We start from the raw sequence: 25,261 nt of genomic DNA on the forward strand, positions 1-25,261 counted from the left end.
ATGCTTCACTTATATTATTTTGAGAGTATTTTCACTACACCACGACATTGCATTCCCTACCGATGTGTGTTGGCAAAAGTCACTTTCGCCGTCCGATTGCAGGTCGGAAAAACTTCTATCAAACTGTCGGTCGGTAATACTCATGTGTACCACCCAACTGTCGGTCGGGAATGCTGAAGCATATAGCATCAAACCGTTGGACGGTAAAAAGTGCACTACTATCAAACTGTTTTTTTAGGGAACTACTATCAAACTGTTGGTCGGCAAATAATGCCGACCGACCATGGGTCGCCAATTGGGCCGCTCAAAATATCTGCGCGCGCGTGCGTGGGAAACTTAGCGCGTGAAGCCCATCTAAAATTTTCGGCCCCTCATCCCCACAGCCCACCCTATCTCTCCGCCCTCTCTCCCTTATCTCTTTCTCTCCCGATCTGAGCGGTGGCGGCGGCGGCGGCTCCCATCCTCTTCCCCCACTCCTCTCCCTCAGATTGAGCTCTGCCCCGAAGTGGAGGAAAGGTACGCGGCCGTCGATCTGTGCACGTCTAGCCATGGAGGGCTCCCCCCTCTCGCACTCCTTCTCCGCATGGAGCGCTAGCAGCCCACACGTCGTAGATCCACTACCCCTGCGTCCTCCCCACGCCGGCCGCCGGTGGCTGCCGCATAGATCCGTTCCTCCCCCACCTGCCACACGGGACGGCGCACGCTGCCATGCCGTTTGGGTGCAGCCAGACCGCCGCCCCTACCCTCGCGCTCCGGGCAGAGGCTCGTTCTTCTTGGTGGTGACTACACGTTCCTCCCTGGTGGTGGCACTCTGCCGCTATCTTGCGTTTCTCCCAGTGGCTGCGCCCTTCGACCCCTACCTCGAATCAGTGAGTCCCCTTCCCGTTATCTTGAATTTGATGTGCAACGGTATGCATGTCTTTGTTTATCTTGAATTCTCTCATATCCATGTCCGTCAGTTACTCAGTTTGCAATAGAACTTCACATCTTTCCTAGATCATAGTTGTTTGATTATTAGCAAACAATGATTCTTTACCTTTCCTTTTCACATCCGCAGATCGATCCAACAATAGAGAGATGAAACTGCAAAGAAGCATGATAAGGAAAAAGCGGGTACACCTCTAATCTTTGTAGTATATAAGAGAGGATGACTAAACTAATATTGCCAACATATATGTTTGCTGTCCTCGACCTGGATGTCGATGACACTCTTTTTCTTTCAGTTTGTAGTTGGTTTGCATTGTTTCTGCAAAAGAATTTTGTCTGAACGTTGTAAATAACAGTTGGTCAAAAGTCATATGGGTACAGTCATAGTTGCCAAGTTTCCGGTTCGAGAGGCTGGAGGTACGGGAACGAGGGTCGAGGATCGCTGGTTGCCAAAACTAGGGATCGATTGAGGTATACATCTCTGGAACAGCCGTTCGACAGTGGGAACGCGATCCTGTTAAATCAGGGACGATGAGCCCGGGTCGATCAGTCTGATCCTTCCAAGTATTGTACATGGAAACACAAATAGATTAAGGAAAGAGTGCAATATCGTTCAAGGGCAAGAGCAAATTAAGGAAGTCCATCATGTATTAGAGGACCGCTGTTATTTTACGTCCTTTCTGGCCTTCTGTTCCTAAATTATCTCCCCTACAGTTACGGCCACGCCGTGTTTTTCCATTCCTTGTATACCTGCAATGTCTGGTCATCATGGGAACGCGTACCGGCCGTCGAATCCTATCGACCCGCACTCGATCCCGACCCTCGATTAGGGTCGATGAACCCGGTACACGGGACGCGGCGTCGACCCACGTTCCCGGCTACTATGGGTACAGTGGAGCATATCAGCACTGCCCCTACACAATATACATGTCATTAGTCATTACTTATTTCTTTTCTAAGATAAGTTGATAAATAACTTGTTTTGTTGTTTTCTGTCGTGAACTACACGATATGGACATTTCACTCCAGTTTGTGCTATTTTTTAACTCTAATTGACTTGTTGATATGTCATTCTAGAATTTTGTTGTTTCTGTTGGAACCTATATTATCAATTTTACACCTTGCAGAATTTATGACTAACAGGTTACATGCTGGTTTCTTACATGCTGGTTTCTTACTGTTTAGGTTTCGACGCTGGACATTTCAACAAAATCATATACTAGAGACTGCTTGTATTATAATAGAAGGTAAACTTACCAATCGAACAGAGTGAACAATACTTGTATTAGTGTTTTCCATTGTATTGCATGTGCATTGTGGTCTACTATCAATCCATAGAAATTACACTGTATAATGATGGATGAAATGAATGGAACCTATATCCTGACTTGCCACTACTATATTGTAGCTTCTAAAACACTTGTATGCACATATAGTTTCTCTTGGTTATTATAACTGAAACATTATTGAGATAAATCTCACTCAGTTTTTCTAGTGCGGAACGAAAGCTTCAAGATGTTCCATTTAAAGCCCTGATATCTATTTGAAAATTAATTCATGTGCATACCTCCTCGATCCTAACATTATCATGTCTCCATTTCTCTTATTCAAGAGAAGCGTGAAACAAAGCACTCATTCAGAATTCTATGCTATCAGAAATAAGGTCATTAATATTCAGATATATGCATGTAAACTTGGCCTGTGATGTAAGAAATTAGGAGATAGTTTCCTGTAGAATAATGGTTCATGTATGTGCAGCAATTCAATTGCCTTGTGATGTAATAGTTGATGCCATGCTTGTAAGTGGGCTGGTTTCATGACCTTAACAGTGCAAAGCTATGCACGTAACATTCACATTTTATTTTGAGTTTCCCTTCAGCAATTACTTGTTAATATTTCAGCACTAAACTATATTTGGCTGAGTATATCAATATTCAAACTTGTTTGTGTCGCTTTCACTATTTTGTGAGCCTTTAATCGCTCGTGTTCACATCTTCTGTCTTGGATACTATATCTATTATTTGACCTGACTGGATGCTTATTTATGATTATGACAGATAAAAATGATATTTTGTTATGTTGTCGATTTCCTTGAGAAACAAAGTAGTTGCTGCCTGAATCTGGAACATTTCATGGACTTGTGTTATTAATGTAGTCTAACCATCTTTATTTCCAACAACATATACTATTAGCAGATGGTGGGATTCATATTGGATTTGTACAAAAGAAAAACTTTTCATATAGTATTGTTCTATTAGTGAAGTGAATATTAAAATAATTTATCTTGAGGAGAAACTGAAAGAATTCCAGATCTTGATGAATGTATACCTCGGTTGTGAGGATCTGAAGAAACCCTTTTTTCTGTTGCTGGTAGTGGCGCAAGATTTCTTATATCTGGGTGAGGGCATCCATCAATGTTGGGACAAGGAATCTCATCACTACAGTATGTAGCTACCACAGTGGACCAGGTGCGTTCTTGAGCATAGCTAGACGGAAAAACATCTTTCCCGAGCTAGCATGTGAAGGCAACTTGACCCATCTTGTTTATTTTTTGAAATTTAAAGTCAAAATAAGGGATGTATTCACCAGCTAGTCAATCTCCTTTCAGGAAGAATAGTATAAAAAACTCTATGCTTAGCACACATCTGCTATGGAAAGTACATCATAGTTAAGCCTAGTTACTTAAGTTGTCCTAGTAAGATCTACAATTTTGTATAATAAGTCTGCACATGTGTAGTCCATGAAATCAAATTAAATAGCTAGATAAGCATGTTATTTTTAATGAGAAGAAACAAACTCCTTTGTTGACCTATCAACTCCTTATGGAGATGGTGGGCCGGCTGGGGTGATCTCAGCCGAGGATCAATGTTAGTGTTAACACATGACTATTGAATTCTCTGTATTTATTACTATTTATATTTTTGAGAATGTGATGATCTCTTTGTTGGAATTTTGCTACTGTAGTCTAGCTTCTATTAGTGTATTATAATTGAGAATTGTTTAACTTTTGTAGGAAACAAACCAAAAGAGAGCACTCACACGGAACCATGAAGCCAATGATCTATGTCAACTAGATGTTTTAGATTTCTTTTTTTTGGCGCTGAAACATGATCAAATGGTCAGAAACGGTCTAAATGTGTATTCTGACGGCCGAAATGACTGGGAGCGAGAGACAGCTCCCTTTAGGCTCAGTTTTACTGTTCTAAATTTTGTACAACTGATGTCTCATACTTGCATCTTTTACATGTCCTTTTGTGAACTTGATGTATGGTGTCTTGGTGGTAATGTTTAGAGCAGACTGTAGTGTATGTATGTGACAAATAGTTAATCGAATAAAAAAATGTTTGGGGCACCTGATGTGAGCCTGATGTACGGTGTCTTGGTGACTATACTTGACAATCAGTACCATATGTTAATTAAAGCTATGGCTGGGTGAATTAAATGTAGAAGAACTATTGGTTGGCAAAGAAAACTCCTAGCTGATTGTTGGTCGGCAAAACAAACCTCGTCTGACAGTCGGTTGGGAAAGGCTAATGCCAGGCCCAATAGAATGTTGGTCGGGAAAGAATACCCCGTCCAATAGTCGGTCGGGAAACGCCCATGGTTTCCCCAACAGGCTGTCGGTCGGGAAAGGCCCATGGCAGGCCCAACAGACTGTCGGTCGGGAAAGATACTCCATAGCTGTCAAGCAGTCGGTCGGGAAAGCTATGTCGGTCGGGAAAAGCTTTTCCCGTCTGGACTTTCCCCAACAGACGTTGTCGGTCAGCACTAGTCTTTTCCGTCCGACTGTCTGTTGGTGAAACTTGGATTCCCGACCAACCTGTCTTTTGGGGATGTAGTGCTATGGTGTAGTGTTTAGAACAGCATGGTATTTGCTATTACCATAAAGTTGGTCCTAGAATGATGTGCATCCAAGTTGGGTATAATAAAAACTATCATAGGAAGTGAATTGGATGCTATGTTCAACTTGATACTTGATAATTGTTTTGAGATATGGAGGTAGTAATATTAAAGTTATGCTAGTTGGGTGATTATGAATTTAAAGAATGCTTGTGTTGAAGTTTGTGATTCCCGTAGCATGCACGTATGGTGAACCGCTTTGTGATGAAGTTGGAGCACAATTTTATTTATTGATTGTCTTCCTTATGAGTGGCGGTCGGGGAGGAGCGATGGTCTTTTCCTACCAATCTATCCCCCTAGGAGCATGTGCGTAGTGCTTTGATTTTTGATGAATTCTAAATTTTTGCAATAAGTATATGAGTTCTTTTGATTAATGTTGAGTCCATGGACTATACGCACCCTTTCACCCTTCCATCATTGCTAGCCTCTCTTGTGCCGCGCAATTTTCGCCGGTACCATACACCCACCATACTCCTTCCTCAAAAAAGCCACCATACCTACCTATTATGGCATTTCCATAGCCATTCCGAGAGATATTGCCATTCAACTTTCCACCGTTCCGTTCATATGACACACATTACTTTTGTCATATTGCTCTTTGCATGATCATGTAGTTGACATCGTATTTGTGGCAAGGCCACCTTCATAATTTTCATACATGTCGCTCTTGATTCATTGCATATCCCGGTATACCGCCAGAGGCATTCATATAGAGTCATATTTTGTTCTAGCTTTGAGTTGTAAATCCATAAAAGTGTGATGATCTTCATTATTAGAGCATTGTCCTCGTGAGGAAAGGATGATGAAGGCTATGATTCCCCCAAAAGTCGGGATGAGACTTCGGACTTTACAAAAAGAAAAAAAAGGAGAAAAGAAAAAAAGGAGAAAAAAGAAGGCCAAAGAAAAAAAAGAGAAAAAGAAAAAGAAAAAATAAAATGAGAGAAAAAGAGAGAAGGGACAATGCTACTATCTCTTTTTCCACACTTGTGCTTCAAAATAGCACCATGATCTTCATGATAGAGAATCTCATATGTGTCACTTTCATATACTAGTGGGAATTTCTCATTATAGAACTTGGCTTGTATATTCCAATGATGGACTTCCTCAAAAGTGCCCTAGGTCTTCGTGAGCAAGCAAGTTGGATGCACACCCACTTAGTTTCTTTTTTTGAGCTTTCATATATTTATAGCTCTAGTGCATCCGTTTCATGGCAATCCCTACTCACTCACATTGATATCTATTAAAGGGCATCACCATAGCCCGTTGATACGCCTAGTTTATGTGAGACTATCTTCTCCTTTTTGTCTTCTCCACAACCACCATTCTATTCCACATATAGTGCTATGTCCATGGCTCACGCTCATGTATTGCGTGAAAGTTGAAAGAGTCTGAGATTATTAAAGTATGAAACAATTGATTGGCTTGTCATCGGGGTTGTGCATGATTAAATACTCTGTGTGATGAAGATAGAGCAACAGCCAGACTATATGATTTTGTAGGGATAACTTTCTTTAGCCATGTTATTTTCAGAAGACATGATTACTTTGATTAGTATGCTTGAAGTATTATTATTTCTTATGTCAATATGAACTTTTATTTTGTATTCATTTGGATCTGAACATTCATGCCACAATGAAGAAAATTACATTATGAATTATGCTAGGTAGCATTCCACATCAAAAATTCTCTTTTTATCATTTACCTACTCGAGGACAAGCAGGAATTAAGCTTGGGGATGCTTGATACGTCTCCAACGTATCTATAATTTTTGATTGTTCCATGCTATTACATTACCCCTTTTGGATGTTTATGGACTTTATTTTACATATTTATATCATTTTTGGGATTAACCTACTAACCGGAGGCCCAGCCCATATTGCTGTTTTTTTGCCTATTTCAGTATTTTGAAGAAAAGGAATATCAAACGGAGTCCAAACGGAGTGAAACCTTCGGGAGCATTATTTTTGGAACAAATCTGATACGGACAGCTTGGAGTGCAAGTCAAGAAGCTCCCGAGGCTCCCATGAGATAGGAGGGCGCCCCCCCCCCTTGTAGGGCGCGCCCCCTGTCTCGTGGGCCCCTCGGGCGTCCACTGACGTACTTCTTCCTCCTATATATACCTACGGACCCCGAAAACATCCAGGAGCACCACGAAACACAATTTCCACCACCGTAACCTTCTGTATCCGCGAGATCCCATCTTGGAGCCTTCGCCGGCACTCTGCCGGAGGGGGAATCGACCATGGAGGGCTTCTACATCAACACCATATCCCCTCCGATGAGTTGTGAGTAGTTTACCACAAACCTACGGGTCCATAGTTATTAGCTAGATGGCTTCTTCTCTCTTTTTGGATCTCAATACAATGTTCTCCCCCTCTCTTGTGGAGATCAATTCGATGTAATCTATTTTTGCGGTGTGTTTGTAGAGATCCAATGAATTGTGGGTTTATGATCAAGTTTATCTATGAATAATATTGGAATCTTCTCTGGATTCTTTTATGTATGATTGGGTTATCTTTGCAAGTCTCTTCGAATTATCAGTTTCGTTTGGCCTACTAGATTGATCTTTCTTGCCATGGGAGAAGTGTTTAGCTTTGGGTTCAATCTTGCGGTGTTCTTACCCAGTGACAGAAAGGGTTGTGAGACACATATTGTATTGTTGCCATCGAGGATAACAAGATGGGGTTTATATCATATTGCATGAGTTTATCCCTCTACATCATGTCATCTTGCTTAATGCATTACTCTGTTCTTATGAACTTAATACTCTAGATGCATGCTGGATAGCGGTTAATGTGTGGAGTAATAGTAGTAGATGCAGGCAGGAGTCGGTCTACTTGTTATGGACATGATGCCTATATACATGATCATTCCTAGATAATCTCATAACTATGCGCTTTTCTATCAATTGCTCGACAGTAATTTGTTCACCCACCGTAATACTTATGCTATCTCGAAAGAAGCCTCTAGTGAAACCTATGGCCCTCGGGTCTATCTCTTATCATATTTGCTTTCAATCTATCTTTATTTGCATCTTTACTTTTTGCATCTATATTACAAAATACCAAAAATATATTACTATCTCTATTAGATCTCACTTTTGCAAGAAGCCATGAAGGGATTGACAACCCCTTTATTGCGTTGGTTGCGAGTTCTCAGTTTGTTTGTGTAGGTGCGTGGGACTTTTGAGGAGCCTCCTACTGGATTGATACCTTGGTTCTCAAAACTGAGGGAAATACTTACGCTACACCCCTCTCCTCTTGGAGGAAAACCAACGCAAGCTCAAGACGTAGCAATAGCTAGAGAAGGTTCTAAGGCATTCTTGTCCATCCACTTGGCAAAAGGAAAGAAACCAAACAAAACAACAAGTGGATGTCCTTGAATGAGTAAAATATGCAACCAACATGCTCACATAGTAAAATGGCAAATGAAATATGTGGCAAAGCATGCACAAACACTCTAGCATCTATCAAGCAATTGGCAATGACTAGGTCATGTATATATGAGTATATTGACTTAGGAGTCAAATGAGAACATTTGATCATATGTCATACTCATTGTTTAAGCACTAGTGGGGTTACCACTTTTACATAAAGCATTATTATGTTCACACCATTAGAGTTGCTTTAGCTCAATCCTTTAGAGTAAATCTCCCCCTAGATGTGAGATCCCCCCTCAGAGGGATGAACTAACCTTGGGTTTTGTTGATGATGACTTCATGTAGGTTTTGAAGATGTGGATGCTCAATGTTGATGTAGATCATTCGGAGCAATCCATTGGAGTGAGTTGCACATTCAATACCTACACGGGTTAGTCCCACAAGGAACAAACAAGGATATCCATAGACATAGAGTGATGCACACACAAGATGATGTCCATGAAAGCATTAGGTTACCTTGTCCCTTGTCTTACCAACAAGAGGTTTTGTGACTCCTTGAACTAGTGCAAGATGTGGAAGTTGATTGCACTTGTCCTTGCCAAAATGATGAGAGTGAAGTTTATTAGCGGAGTCACCCTCAAGAACTCTCCAGTTCTTCTTCTTTGGGATCCACATCATCTTGATGGGAATCCTTAGAGTTGTAGTCGTACTTGATGAAGTAGAACTTGATGTAGTAGAACTTGATGTAGTATTGGGAACCCACTTGACCAAGGCCTTAGGAGCTTCTTCAAATGCATCAATCTCCTCTTGAAGCTTGTCCTTGCCTTTTTGCTTGTGGTCTTGTGGTGGAAGATCATCTTGAGCTTGTGTTCCTTTGAAATAAGTAATATCGTACTTCTCTTGTTGAGGAACAAACTTTGTCTTGGGGTATTGATCTTCTTCCCACTCAAATCCATTGGCATTGAACTTTCGTTCAAAACCAACACCTTGATTCTCCCGGTGCCTTCCTTGCTTGTGTACAATCTCCTCGAATTGCTTACTTCCGGCAAGGCTCTTGTAAACACCTTTCTCTATAATTCCCTTCAATAAGCTATTTTCTTGCTCAAGTGTAACTTGGCTAAGAGAATCATCAGTGGAATCAATAGAACTACTAGAAGCAACAACATTGGATTTAGCATGATTATTGTTACTACTAGAAGAAGAATCTTTCTTGTTCTTGTTACTAGACTTGACTTGTGGCATGTAAGTAGATAAGAGTAAACGCTTGGCAAAGTAAGAAGAACTTTTCTTGCGAAGATCATCATTGATTGGCTTTAAAAACTCATGCTCTTGCTCAAGGTTGAGCTTTTCAAAGCATAACTTCCTGTGAGTCTTTAAAAGTTCTCGATGATCTTCGAAGATAGTTTCATGAGCTAACTTAAGAGTGTTTAGTTCTTTAGCTAGACGCTCAATCTTCTCTTTATCATCGTCATTCGTTTTATCTTGATTAGCATGATTAATTGATGTTTTGTCATAGTATTCATCACTAGAGTTTTTAACAAGTAAATCATCATCATCTAACAAGTCATCTTTATCACTATTGAAATCAACATACTCGGGTGTGATACCTTTGGGCCTTTAGCCATGAAGCATCTTCCAATTCCTTCATTTGGTGAGTCAAATATGTCGTAGGAGTTGGTTGACACAAGTGCTAGACCGACAACACCTTCATCTTGAGTATATTCGGAGTCGGAGTGATAGCTTCTCTCAGAAGGATGGTCAGAGTCGGAGCCGGATACCCATTAACCAACATGAGCTTGATGTCTTCGTTTTGTGTAGCTCTTTGATGATTTGTCCTTCCTTTCCGAATCCTTGCTTCTCCCGGATGTTCTTCGTTCATAACGATCATCTCTACTCCTTCTTTCTCTTGATGGTGATTCTTCTCTTCTACTCCTTCTTTTTGGAGAATCTTCTCTTCTTTTGTAGGGAGTCGTACACTCATTGGAATAGTGTCTGGGTCTTCCACAATTGTAGCAATTATGCTCATGACAAGAAGATCTTTTGTCATTGTAGGACCTTGACTTGGAACTTCTTTCCTTGCTTCTACTCTTGTAGAACTTGTTGAAGTTCTTCACCATTAGTCTCAATTCTTTAGTGAAGGTTTGTTTCTCACTTGATGATGTGGGAGCTTCACATGAGTCATGGTAAGCACCACTTTACTTGTTGTGGACCTCTTCCTTATCCTTGAGTGACATATCATGAGCAACAATTCTTCCAATGACTTCCGTTGGCTTGAGATCTTTGTAATTGGGAATCATTTGGATCAGTGTGCACACGGTATCATATTTTCCATCCAAGGCTCTTAGGATCTTCTTGATGATGAACTTGTCGGTCATCTCTTCACTTCCTAAGCCGGCAATCTCATTTGTGATGAGAGCAAGCCTAGAGTACATTTCAGCGACGCCTTCACCATCCTTCATTTTAAACTTGTCAAGTTGACTTTGAAGCAAATCCAATTTGGATTCCTTGACGGATTCGGTACCTTCGTGCATATCAATCAAAGTATCCCAAATTTCCTTTGCATTCTCAAGACGGCTGGTTTTGTTGAATTCTTCGGGGCATAATCCGTTGAAGTGAATATCACAAGCTTGAGCATTGTATTGCAGCATCTTCAACTCTTCCGCGGTAGCTTCACGGTTCGGTTCTCTCCCATCAAAGAATTCACCTTGCAAGCCAATACACACAATAGCCCAAATGGCGGGGTTATGTCCAAGAATATGCATTTTCATCTTATGCTTCCAACTAGCAAAATTTGTACCATCAAAGTAAGGTGTATGAAAGCTCAACAAAAGAAACTAAGTTGGTGTGCATCCAACTTGCTTGCTCACAAAGACCTAGGGCATTTGAGGAAGCCCATCGTAGGAATATACAAGCCAAGTTCTATAATGAAAAATTCCCACTAGTATATGAAAGTGACAACATATGAGACTCTCTATATGAAGAACATGGTGCTACTTTGAAGCACAAGTGTGGAAAATGATAGTAATATTGCCCCCTTTTTATTTTCTTTTTCTTTTTTTTCATTTTTCTTTTTCTTGGGCCTTTCTTTTTTTCTTTTGGCCTTTCTTCTTTTTTTTCTTTTTTTTCTTTGGCCTTTATTTTTTTTCTTTTTGGCCTTTCACTTTTTTTATTTGGGGACAATGCTCTAATAATGATGATCATCACACTTCTATGTATTTACAACTAATGAATAACAAATCAAAACTAGAACAAGATATGACTCTATATGAGTGCCTCCGACGGTGTACCGGGATGGGCAATGAATCAAGAGTGACATGTATGAAAAATTATGCATGGTGGCTTTGCCACAAATACTATGTCAACTACATGATCATGCAAGGCAATATGACAATGATGATGCGTGTCATGATGATGAACGGGATGGTGGAAAGTTGCATGGCAATATATCTCGGAATGGCTATGGAAATGCCATAATAGGTAGGTATGGTGGCTGTTTTGAGGAAGGTATAAGGAGGTTTATGTGTGATAGAGCGTATCATATCACGGGGTTTGGATGCACCGGCGAAGTTTGCACAACCTCTCAAGGTGAGAAAGGGCAATGCACGGTACCGAAGAGGCTAGCAATGATGGAAAGGTAAAAGTGCATATAATCCATGGACTCAACATTAGTCATAAAGAACTCATATACTATTGCAAAAGTTTTATTAGCCCTCAAGCAAAGTACTACTTGCATGCTCCTAGGGGGAGGTTGGTAGGAGTTAACCATCGCGTGCCCCCGACCTCCACTCAAGGGAAGGCAATCAAAAGAGCACCCTATGCAATAAATTTGTTACACAACTTTTACCATACGTGCATGCTACGGGACTTGCCAACTTCAACACAAGCATTCTTTAAATTCATAATCACCCAACTAGCATGACTCTAATATCACCACCTCCATATCTCAAAACAATTATCAAGTATAAAATTGATCATAGCTTTCTATTCACTTCCTATGATAGTTTTTATTATACCCAACTTGGATGCCCATCATTCTAGGACCAATTTTATAACCATAGAAAATACCATTCTGTTCTAAGAGCCTCTCAAAATAATATAAGTGAAGCATGAGAGATTAATAATTTCTACAAAATCTAGCCACCGACGTGCTCTAAAACATTTAAGTGAAGCACTAGAGCAAAAATATCTAGCTCAAAAGATATAAGTGAAGCACATAGAGTATTCTAATAAATTCCAATCAAGTCGGTTTCTCCCAAAAGGTGCGTACAGCAAGGATTATTGTGGTGATCTAAAAAGCAAATACTAATATCATACAAGACGCTCCAAGCAAAACACATATCATGTGGCGAATAAAAATATAGCTCCAAGTAAAGTTACCGATGAACGAAGACGAAAGACGGGATGCCTTCCGGGGCATCCCCTAGCTTAGGCTTTTGGTTATCCTTGAATATCTTGGGGTGCCATAGGCATCCCCAATCTTAGCCTCTTGCCACTCCTTATTCCATAGTCCATCAAATCTTTACCCAAAACTTAAAAACATCACAACACAAAACTTAACAGGAAATCTCATAAGCTCCGTTAGTGCAAGCAAGAAAAACCACCACATAAGGTACTGTAATGAACTCATTATTTATTTATATTGGTTTTAAACCTACTGTATTCCAACTTCTCTATGGTTCATATCACTTAATACTAGCCATAGATGCATCAAAATAAGCAAACAACACACGAAAGACAGAATCTGTCAGAAACAGAACAGTCTGTAGCAATCTGTAACTCTCGAATAGTTCTCGAACTCTAAAAATCCTACCAAAATAGAAAGTCCTGGGAAATTTGTCTATTGATCTACAGAAAAAGGAATAAATGCAAAAGCACGTTTCTGTGAATTACTAAAATTATTTTCGTGCGTGCAAAGTTTCTGTTTTCCAGCAGAATCAAATTAACTATCACCATAGGTTATCCTATAGGTTCTACTTGGCACAAACAGTAATTAAAACATGAAAACACATATAAACAGAAGCTAGATGAAAATTTTAATACTAAACAGAAGCAAAAACAAAGAACGAAAATAAAATTGGGTTGCCTCCCAACTAGCACTATCGTTTAACGCCCCTAGCTAGGCATAAAAGTGAGGATAGATCTAAGTAGTGCCATCTTTGGCACTCATTACTCAATAGAGCTCTTATAATCTTTAGGGGTTTCTCCGTTTTTAGCAATTATCAAGCCCTTAGGCAAGAATTCAAGAAATTCATTTGTAGCAAAAGATTCCTTAATGATAGAGAGACAGTTGGGATGAACACGTATTGATTTGAGATCCGCATTTCCCTTATTAGAAGATTCACCCTTATTTTTAGGAACATAAATAAATTTGGTAGTTTTGGTAAGAGGACTTGGAGTGTTTTTCACGGATGAAAAGGCCGACCCTAAGTTGGTAATGATATCCTCAAGTTTACCAATTCTCGTAGAATCTAGATCTATACTTTTATTAACTATAGGTTCTTTCTCTTTAAAAAAATTCAAAGTAACTCCAACCCTAGATCCATAATGGGTGATTTGGTCATGAATCCTTTTTTCTAGATTTTCAACTAACTCAACAGTGGCGACTTTATTTTCAATAATGTCAAGCCTTTGCATCACATGTTCTAAAGTTAAAATAGTTCCATTAACCAAAAGAGGGGGTGGACCAAACAAATCTAACATAGCATTATAAGCATCAAAAGTATGGCTATCCAAGAAATTCCCTCCGGGAATGGTATCAAGAATGCATCCATTCCAAGGGGTAATGCCTACATAAAAATTGCAAAGAAGAACGGAAGTGGAAAGCTTCCTAGTAGATCTATTTTGAGCATTGCAAATTCTATGCCAATCATCTTTTAGATTTTCTCCCTCCCTTTGCTTAATATTAAGAATTTCATGTTCGGGAGTAATAACGAGGATAGGAGGACTAGCCATAGCAACGAGCAAACAAAAGACAAGCGAAAAAGAGAGGAGATTGGGAAAGAGAGGGTGAATAAAACAGCAAGGGTGAAGTGGGGGAGAGGAAAACGAGAGGCAAATGGCAAATAATGTAATGCGAGGAAGATGAGTTTGTGATGGGTACTTGGTATGTCTTGACTTGAGCAAAGACCTCCCCGACAACGCCGCCAGAAATCCTTCTTGCTGCGTCTTGAGCTTGCGTTGGTTTTCCTTGAAGAGGAAAGGGTGATGCAGCAATACTAGCGTAAGTATTTCCCTCAATTTTTGAGAACCAAGGTATCAATCCAGTAGGAGGCTCCTCAGAAGTCCCACGCACCTACACAAACAAACAAGAACTCGCAACCAACACAATAAAGGGGTTGTCAATCCCTTCACGGCCACTTGCGAAAGTGAGATCTGATAGAGATAATATGATAAGATAAATATATTTTGGTATTTTATGATATCGATTGGAAAAGTAAAAGATGCAAATAAAAGTAGATTGAAAGCTTATATGATAAAAAATAGACCCCGGAGCTATAGGTTTCACTAGTGGCTTCTCCCAAGGTAGCATAAGTATTATAGTGGGTGAACAAATTACTGTCGAGCAATTGATAGAAAAGCGAATAATTATGATATTATCTAGGCATGATCATGTATATAGGCATCACGTCCGTGACAAGTAGACCGACTCCTGCCTGCATCTACTACTATTACTCCACACATCGACCGCTGTCCAGCACGCATCAAGAGTATTAAGTTCATAAAGAACAGAGTAAGGCATTAAGAAAGATGACATGATGTAGAGGGATAAACTCATGGAATATGATAAAAACCCCATATTTTTATCCTCGATGGCAACAATACAATACATGCATTGCTGCCCCTTCTGTCACTGGGAAAGGACACCGCAAGATTGAACCCAAAGCTAAGCACATCTCCCATTGCCAGAAAGATCAATCTAGTAGGACAAACCAAACAGATAATTCGAAGAGACTGTCACACCCTAGCTAGTTCATGCATTAGAGTGCTTGCATCATGTTTATCATTCATCAGAAACTGGAAATGGGGATGACAGAACCCCCAGCACCCCCTGAAACCAACTAGGGTTTACTAAAAATAATTTCAATGAACCTGAAATGCCCTTCTAAAATGTCCATCATTTTTGTCTTGGTCCAGAACCTCTGCCAAAAGTGATGCACAAATTTCTAGGTCATCCTAAGGTCACTGGATTAAATCATTAGCTATTTGAGTTTGGGCATTTAAATAATATAAAATATTTCAAATGCTCAAATAATCCCAAACTAAAATGTTCCATGTTGGATATATTCCAAACAGTGGCCATGTGCAGTTTGGTGATTTTTGGAGATGCCTAAGTATTTTTAGAAATGCAAAAAACTTACAGAAATAAAACAAAATAGAAGTAAATGGAAAACTCACTTACCTGGCCAAACCCACGCCCTGGCCCACCTGGCGGCCCAGCACTGTGCTGGCCCATGCCAGCCAGCTACTTCGTCCCCGCCAGGCAGGCACGGAGGTGACGCCGACGAGCACGAGCTCGCCACGGCACCACCTGCTTGCCGCTTCGCCGCTGGACAGGCTGGACGACCTCCACGTCGCACCCTTGACCCCCTGGACACATCCATTCGCCCCCGTCGCCTCTCCCTTGCTCCCCTCCGCCATGGCGGACGCTGCCGCAGCCACGCCGCCGTCATAGCCATAGCCACCGCCGTCTCTGCGTCGCTCAACCGTGTCCACGAGCTCTGCCATTGTCTTCTCCGTCGAGCAGGCCGAGCCGCGAGCGCTCGCGTGCCTCGAAGCCACCACAACGACCTCTCCTGACTCCGCCACCGTCGGAGATCCCCTTCGCCGTCACCGTCGCAGCAGGCCCTCCCCGACCTCATTGTCAACTCCATCGCAACCGCCGTGAGCCTAGCTACCTCTCTATCCTCTCCGTTCTCTCTCTCGAGCCCCGTAGTGACTGCATGTAGCTCACCCGCACGCGCCGCCGCCGAGCTCATCACCGACGAGGCTCCAGCCATGCCACCGCCAAGCCACCTTGTCCACTAGTGCTACCGCACCCCCAGGAGCTCACTGCACCACTCCATGCACCTCACTGTGCCTCCTAGCGACGAGTCTGAGCTTGTCCGAGCTACGGCCGTTGCCAAGCTCATCACCGGTGTCGTTTCTGGCGACCCTGAGCCCAACCACCACCACCACTGGATGCGGCTCGCCTCTAGCATCACGTAGGTGCCCTCCGCCACCTTTTTGGTCGCCGGAGCACAAAACCCGCACCGCACCGCCGCGTTTGGCCTCACCGGTGGCTAAACACCGGCGAGTTTGACCCCGCTGACCGTGTTTGACCATGGGTGGGCCCAGTTTGACCCCCCCTGGGTCAGTGACAGGTGGGGCCCAGCCTTGCTAATTAACTAGGATTAGTATTAACTAATAGTTAGTTAGACTAAGGCACTGACACGTGGGACCCACTGGTTAGGTTTGACCTGGACCGTCCCGTTGACTGCTGATGTCACCCTCACGCAATGCTGACGCAATAATTTAATGACTGGAATTATTCTTATACAGGAAATTCCAAAAAATACCACAAACTTCAAAAAAATCATAGAAATTAATCTGTAGCTCCAAATGCAAAGTGTTATATATGAAAAATGATCAGAAAAATCCAATCTATCCATCTGTACCGGTTTCATGCATGTTTAAGCAAGCTTACCTGCTGTTTAGTGCAGAACAAGATAAAGCACTATTAAGGGCCATGCATGAGCTTGGAACTTGAATCTTTGATTCAAAATGGTTCAAACCCATCTGGTCTTAGTTGCATTAGCCCAATACACTCATTTTTCCATGTCTCATGCATGCATCACATTGTTGTGTATTGTTTGGTGATGATTGTATATCAGTGCTCTCTGCGGAAGGTTCTGCCCCCGAGGAGTATCGCGAATACCCTAACAAAGAGCATTACCAGTCCACGGACCCGCAAGGCAAGCAACCAACCATTTGATCATATCGATACAATCCCATGTTCTCGCCTTTGCTCTCTTTTACTACATTAAGGCAACGCGATTCAAATTGTTGTGTGCTACAGTAGTTGAACCCATTTCCTCTGCATGACCTGTCATTGCCACAGTAACTAGATGAAACCCACTAGCATGTGTAGGAGTTGATTGAGCCATGTGTATGTGTTTCCTACCTTGCTATGCCTGCTATGCTTAGAGTCGTGTCAGGTCTGGTTCATCTGGGTGATGTGCTAGAGTGAAATGATTATGTCGGTAATGAGAGTGATGTGTTGAACATGATTTGGTAAAGGTATCGATGAGAGGCCATGTAGGAGTACATGGCGGGTTGTTTCATTGGAACCGTCCATAAGGACCAAGATCTGTATATATGATTTAAGAATCAGCTACTACCATATATTGGGATCCTTAATTGACTCACTCGACTTCTTATCCACCCTAGTCCTCTATCCAGGAGTTGCAAGTAGTTTCTTGTGTTTGTAGCTTACTGGAGGCCGTGGGCAGTGCTGACCCGCGGGGTGGGCTGTGATAAGGTAGGTACGTGGCACGGTGTACTGGATGCCCGTTTGGTATCTCGGGAACCCTGCACACATCATTTGGGGCCGTATGTGGAAACCTCGGTCGGACTCCCTGTGGATGGAACCTGAATAGGCGATAAACCTGGACTAGAGACTTAGGTGTTTAGGTAGGTCGTGGTCTACACCCACGTCGGCGAAGTCTGTCGAGCACATGTCGTGTGCAGACGCTAAGTGGTGGAAATATGTATGAAGAAGTACACCCCTGTAGGGTTAACATCATCTATTCGAATCGCCGCATCCGCAGTACAGGACTACTTGGTTGCCTATACAGTTCATAGAAAAGTAAATGGTTACTACTAAAAGTCTCAAGATAAGCGTGAGTGCCGAGGATGGCTCTTCCGTAGGATGATGGAGGTGGATCCTCATAGTGTATTGAAGTGGTGAGTAGTGGATTCAAGTGCGCAAAACAATTTCAAGGTAGTGTCTCGTAGGATAGCTTAGCCAAGAGTCAAAGCTGGCTTGCTGCAACCCACCATCCCTTCTTGATAATGTGCATGTATATAGGATCTGATGTAAGTCTTGCTGAGTACCTTTGTACTCATGTTGCTTAATTTACATTTTACAAAAGACGCTGCAACTCCTTCTGATGGGTTCTTCATAGACATCGATGTCGATGAGTAGGCTGAAGCCCAGGTGGTGATCCTGAGCTCACGATGGACCGTGTAGTATAGTCAGGCTTTCTCAAGCCTCTTTTATTTTCTAGTTGTCTGTACTCAAACATGTTACTTCTGTTGTTGGCTTGTATGCTTGTATGACTTGAATGCTGGGTCGTGTGACCCGTACTTGTGTGTATGATATGTATGGCTCTCTGAGCCTTTCAATAAAGTACTTGAGTTGTAGAGTCATGTTGTGATGCCTTGTTGTATTTGCACATATCGAGCATATTGTGTGTATGATTTAAATGCTTGGTATGTGTGGGATCTGACTATCTAGTTGTTTATCCTTGGTAACCTCTCTTACTAGGAAATGTCTCCTAGTGCTTCCACTGAGCCATGGTAGCTTACTACTGCTCCGGAACACTTAGGCTGGCCGGCATGTGTCCTTCTTCATTCATGTGTCTGTCCCTTCGGGGAAATGTCACGCAATGAGTATCGAAGTCCTGTTAGCCTGCTACAGCCCAGTTTACCGGAGTCCTGCTAGCCCAGTGCTACAGCCCGGATTCACTCGCTGATGACCGACACGTTTGTTGTTGGGTCATGTAAGCCTATCCCTGTAAGTTAGTGCCACTTTTGTTGGGGATCGTAGCGGAAATTTAAAATTTTCTACGCATCACCAAGATCAATCTATGGAGTAATCTAGCAACGAGGGAAAGGGGAGTGCATCTACATACCCGTACTCGTAGCGATTCAGATCGCGGTTGATTCCGATCTAAGCGCCGAACAACGACGCATCCGCGTTCAACACACGTGCAGCCCGATGACGTCTCCCGTGCCTTGATCCAGCAAGGGGAGAGGGAGAGGTTGGGGAAGACTCCGTCCAGCAGCAGCACGATGGCGTGGTGGTGGTGGAGGAGCATCTACTCCAACAGGGCTTCGCCAAGCACCACAACAGACGAGGAGGGAGAGGGGTAGGGCTGCGCCAAGAGGGAGATGTTCTCATGTGTATGGCAGCCCCAAACCCCCACTATATATAGGGGGAAGGGAGGGGCTGTGCCCCCATCTAGGTTTCCACCCCTAGGGTTGGTGGCCAGCCCTAGATCCCATCTAGGGGGGTGGCCAAAGGGGAGAGAGGGGGGCGCACCACTAGGTGGGCCTTAGGCCCATCTGAGCCTAGGGTTTCCCCCCTTTCCCTTCTCTCTTTGCCTTGGGCCCTGGTTGGGGGCGCACCAGCCCACCTGGGGCTGGTCCCCACCCACACTTGGCCTACGCAGCCCTCTGGGGCCGGTGGCCCCACCTAGTGGACCCCCGGGACCCTCCCGGTGGTCCCGGTACGTTACCGATAGCACCCGAAACTTTTTTGGTGACCAAAACAGGACTTCCCATATATAAATCCTTACCTCTGGACCATTCCGGAACTCCTCGTGATATCCGGGATCTCATCCGGTACTCCGAACAACATTCAGTAACCACGTATATCTATTCCCTATAACCCTAGCGTCATCGAACCTTAAGTGTGTAGACCCTACGGGTTCGGGAACCATGCAGACATGACCGAGACAACTCTCCGGCCAATAACCAACAGCGGGATCTGGATACCTATGTTGGCTCCCACATGTTCCATGATGATCTCATCGGATGAACCACGATGTCAAGGATTCAATCAATTCCGTATACAATTCCCTTTGTCTACTGGTACGATACTTACCCGAGATTTGATCGTTGGTATCCCGATACCTTGTTCAATCTCGTTACTGGCAAGTCTCTTTACCCGTTCCGTAACACATCACCCCGCGATCAACTCCTTGATCACATTGTGCACATTATGATGATGTCCTACCGAGTGGGCCCAGAGATACCTCTCCGTCACACGGAGTGACAAATCCCAGTCTCAATTCGTGCCAACCCAACAGACACTTTCGAAGATACCCGTAGTACACCTTTATAGCCACCCAGTTACGTTGTGATGTTTGGTACACCCAAAGCATTCCTACGGTATCCGGGAGTTGCACAATCTCATGGTCTAAGGAAAAGATACTTGACATTTAGAAAAGCTTTAGCATACGAACTACACGATCTTGTGCTAGGCTTAGTATTGGGTCTTGTCCATCATATCATTCTCCTATTGATCAACGAGCTAGTCAACTAGAGGCTTACTAGGGACATGGTGTTTTCTATGTATCCACACATGTATCTGAGTTTCCTATCAATACAATTCTAGCATGGATCATAAACAAGGAAATATAATAATAACCATTTTATTATTGCCTCTAGGGCATATTTCCAACAGTCTCCCACTTGCACTAGAGTCAATAATCTAGTTCACATCACTATGTGATTGTAATGAATCAACGCCCATGGGGTTTGATCATATCTCGCTTGTGAGATAGGTTATTAGTCAACGGATCTGAACCTTTCAGATACGTGTGTGCTTTGCAAATCTCTATGTCATCTCCTAGATGCATCTACCACACTCTATTTGGAGTTATTCCAAATAACTATTCTACTATACGAATCCGGTTTACTACTTGGGATAATCCGGATTAGTGTCAAAGTTTGCATCGGTGTAACCCTTTACGATGAACCTTTTTACCACCTCCATAATCGAGAAAATTCCTTAGTCCACTAGTTACTAAGGATAAGTTTGACCACTATCCTGTGATCTATTCCTGGATCACTCTTGTACCCCTTGACTGACTCATGGCAAGGCACACTTCAGGTGCGGTACACAGCATAGCATACGATAGAGCCTACGTCTGAAGCATAGGGGACGACCTTCGTCCTTTCTCTCTCTTCTGTCGTGGTCATGTCTTGAGTCTTACTCAATATTCACACCTTATAACACAGCCAAGAACTCCTTCTTTGCTGATCTATTTTGAACTCCTTCAAAATCTTGTCACGGTATGTATTTATTTGAAAGTACTATTAAGCATTTTTTATCTATCCTTATAGATCTTGATGCTCAATGTTCAAGTAGCTTAATCTAGGTTTTCCATTGAAAAACACTTTTCAAATAACCCTATATGCTGTCCAGAAATTCTACATCATTTCTGATCAACAATACTTTAATAACATATACTCATCAGAAATTCTATAGTGCTCCCACTCACTTCTTTGGAAATACAAGTTTCTCATAAACTTTGTATAAACCCAAAACCTTTGATCATCTCATCAAAGCGTATATTCCAACTCCGAGATGCTTACTCCAGTCCTTAGAAGGATTGCTGGAGCTTTGCATACTTGTTAGCATCTTTTTAGGATTGACAAAACCTATTGGTTGTATCACATACAACCTTTCCTCAAGAATATCATCAAGGAAACAATGTTTTTTTTGACATCCTATCTGCAAGATTTCATAAATCATGCAGTAACTGCTAATATAATTCCAACAGACTCTTTAGCATCGCTATGAGTGAGAAAGTCTCATTGCAATCAACTCCTTGAACTTGTCAGAAAACATCTTAACGACAAGTCGAGCTTTCTTAATGGTGACACTTACCATCATTGTCTGTCTTCCTTTTAAAATCCATCTGTACTCAACAGCCTTACGGCCATCGAGTAGTTCTGCCAAAGTCTACACTTAGTTTTCATACATGGATCCTCTCTCGGATTGTATGGCCTCGAGCCATTCATCGGAATCCGGGCCCACCATCGCTTGTACATATCTCGTAGGTTCATTGTTGTCTAGTAACATGACCTCCAAGACAGGATTACCGTACCACTCTGAAGTAGTACGCATCCTTGTCGACCTACGAGGTTTGATAGTGACTTGATCCGAAGTTTCATGATCACTAGCATAAGCTTCTACTTCAATTGGTGTAGGCGCCACAGGAACAACTTCATGTGCCCTACTACACACTAGTTGAAATGATGGTTCAATAACCTTATCAAGTCTCCACCATCCTCCCACTCAATTTTTTCGAGAGAAACCTTTCCTCGAGAAAGGACCCGTTTCTAGAAACAATCACTTTTGCTTCCGGATCTAAAATAGGAGGTATACCCAACTATTTTTGGGTGTCCTATGAAGATGCATTTATCCGCTTTGGGTTCGAGCTTATCAACCTCAAACCTTTTTCACATAAGCGTCGCAGCCCCAAACTTTTAAGAAACGACAGCTTAGGTTTATCCAAACCATAGTTCATACGGTGTCGTCTCAACGGAATTGCGTGGTGCCCTATTTAAAGTGAATGCGGTTGTCTCTAATGCCTAACCCATAAACGATAGTGGTAATTCGATAAGAGACATAATGGTATGCACCATATCCAATAGGGTGCAGCTATGATGTTCGGACACACCATCACACTATGGTGTTCCAGGCGGTATTAGTTGTGAAACAATTTCCACAATGTCTTAATTGCATACCAAACTCATAACTCAGATACTCATCTCTATGATCATATCATAGACATTTTATCCTCTTGTCACGACGATCTTTAACTTCACTCTGAAATTACTTGAACCTTTCAATAATTCAGATTTGTGTTTCATCAAGTAAACATACTCAGAATCTACTCAAATCATCTGTGAAGTAAGAACATAACAATATCCACTGCATGCCTCAACACTCAGTAGACTGCACGCATCAAAATGTATTACTTCCAACAAGTTGCTTTCTTGTTCCATCTTACTGAAACCGAGGCTTTTCAGTCATCTTGCCCATGTGGTATGATTTGCATGTCTCAAGTGATTCAAAATCAAGTGAGTCCAAACGATCCATCTGCATGGAGTTTCTTCATGCGTATATACCAATAGACATGGTTCGCATGTCTCAATCTTTTCAAAAACGAGTGAGTCCAAAGATCCATCAACATGGAGCTTCTTCATGCATTTTATACCAAGATGACTTACATGGCAGTGCCACAAGTAGGTGGTACTATCATTACTATTTTATATCTTTTGGCATGAACATGTGTATCACTACGATCGAGATTCAATAAACCATTCATTTTAGGTGCAAGACCATTGAAGGTATTATTCAAATAAACAGAGTAACCATTATTCTCCTTAAATGAATAACCGTATTGCGATAGACATAATCCAATCATGTCTATGCTCAACGCAAACACCAAATAACAATTATTTAGGTTTAACACCGATCCCGATGGTAGAGGGAGTGTGCGATGTTTGATCACATCAACCTTGGAAATACTTCCAACACATATCGTCACCTCGCCTTTAGCTAGTCTCCGTTTATTCTATAGCCTATTATTTCGAGTTACTAACACTTAGCAATAGAACCGGTATCTATTACCATGGTGCTACTAGGAGTACTAGTAGAGTACACATTAATATAATGTATATCCAATATACTTCTGTCGACCATGCCTGCCTTCTTATCTACCAAGTATCTAGGGTAATTCTGCTCCAGTGACCGTTCCCCTTATTACAGAAGGACTTAGTCTCGGGTTTGGGATCAACCTTGGGTTTCTTCATTAGAGCAGTAGCTGATTTGCCATTTCATGAAGTATCCCTTCTTGCCCTTGCCCTTCTTGAAACTAGTGGTTTCACTAACCATCAACAATTGATGCTCCATTTGATTTCTACTTTCGCGGTGTCAAACATCGCGAATATCTCAAGGATCATCATATCTATCCCTGATATGTTATAGTTTATCACGAAGCTCTAGCAGCTTGGTGGCAATGACTTTGGAGAAATATCACTATCTCATCTGGAAGATCAACTCCCACTCGATTCAAGTGATTGTTGTACTCAGACAATCTGAGCACGAGCTCAATGATTGAGATTTTCTCCCTTAGTTTGTAGGCTAAGAAAATCGTCGGAGGTCTTATACCTCTTGACGTGGGCATGAGCCTGAAATCCCAATTTCAGCCCTCGAAACATTTCATATGTTCCGCGACGTTTTGAAATCGTCTTCGGTGCCTCAATTCGAAACCATTTAACATTACTAAACTATCATGTAGTCATCAAAACATGTATGTCAGATGTTCGCAACATCCACAGACGACATTCGAGGTTCAGTACACCGAGCGGTGCATTAAGGACATAAGCCTTCTGCGCAGCAATGAGGACAATCCTCAGTTTTCGGACCCAGTCCGCATAATTGCTACTATCAACTTTCAACTAAATTTTCTCTAGGAACATATCTAAAATAGTAGAACTAAAGCGCGAGCTACGACATAATTTGCAAAAACCTTTTGACTATGTTCTGGATAATTAAGTTCACCTTATGAACTCCCACTCAGATAGACATCCCTCTAGTCATCTAAGTGATTACATGATCCGAGTCGACAAGGCCGTGTCCGATCATCACGTGAGACAGAATAGTCATCATCGGTGAACATCTTCATGTTGATCGTATCTACCATACGACTCATGCTCTACCTTTCGGTCTCTTTTGTTCCGAGGCCATGTATGTACATGCTAGGCTCGTCAAGTCAACCTAAGTGTTTCGCGTGTGTAAATCTGGCTTACACCCGTTGTATGTGAATGTTAGAATCTATCACACCCGATCATCACGTGGTGCTTCGAAACAACGAACTTTCGCAATGGTGCACAGTTAGGGGGAACACTTTCTTGAAATTTTAATGAGGGATCACCTTATTTACTACCGTCGTTCTAAGCAAATAAGATGCATAAACATGATAAACATCACATGTAATCAAAAAGTGACATGATATGGCCAATATCATTTTGCTCCTTTTGATCTCCATCTTCGGGGCTCCATGATCATCATCGTCACCGGCATGATACCATGATCTCCATCATCGTGTCTTCATGAAGTTATCTCGCCAACTATTACTTCTACTACTATGGCTAACGGTTTAGCAATAAAGTAAAGTAATTACATGGCATTGTTCAATGACACGCAGGTCATTCAATATACTAAGACAACTCCTATGGCTCCTGCCGGTTGTCATACTCATCGACATGCATGTC

At 42.1% G+C, this 25,261-nt stretch overlaps 1 long non-coding RNA gene across 1 annotated transcript; it reads left to right on the top strand.

The window, feature by feature from the left end:
• The first annotated feature begins 383 nt into the window (after nt 1-383).
• On the top strand, nt 384-4,284 carry LOC119326430. Its single transcript, XR_005157983.1, has 5 exons — nt 384-869; nt 1,058-1,113; nt 2,113-2,174; nt 3,302-3,395; nt 3,941-4,284. It is a non-coding gene; the product is annotated as an uncharacterized LOC119326430 (long non-coding RNA).
• Nucleotides 4,285-25,261: the final 20,977 nt, after the last annotated feature.

Source organism: Triticum dicoccoides, chromosome 6B, assembly GCF_002162155.2.
Source record: "Triticum dicoccoides isolate Atlit2015 ecotype Zavitan chromosome 6B, WEW_v2.0, whole genome shotgun sequence".
In the NCBI taxonomy this organism is placed as follows: domain Eukaryota; kingdom Viridiplantae; phylum Streptophyta; class Magnoliopsida; order Poales; family Poaceae; genus Triticum; species Triticum dicoccoides.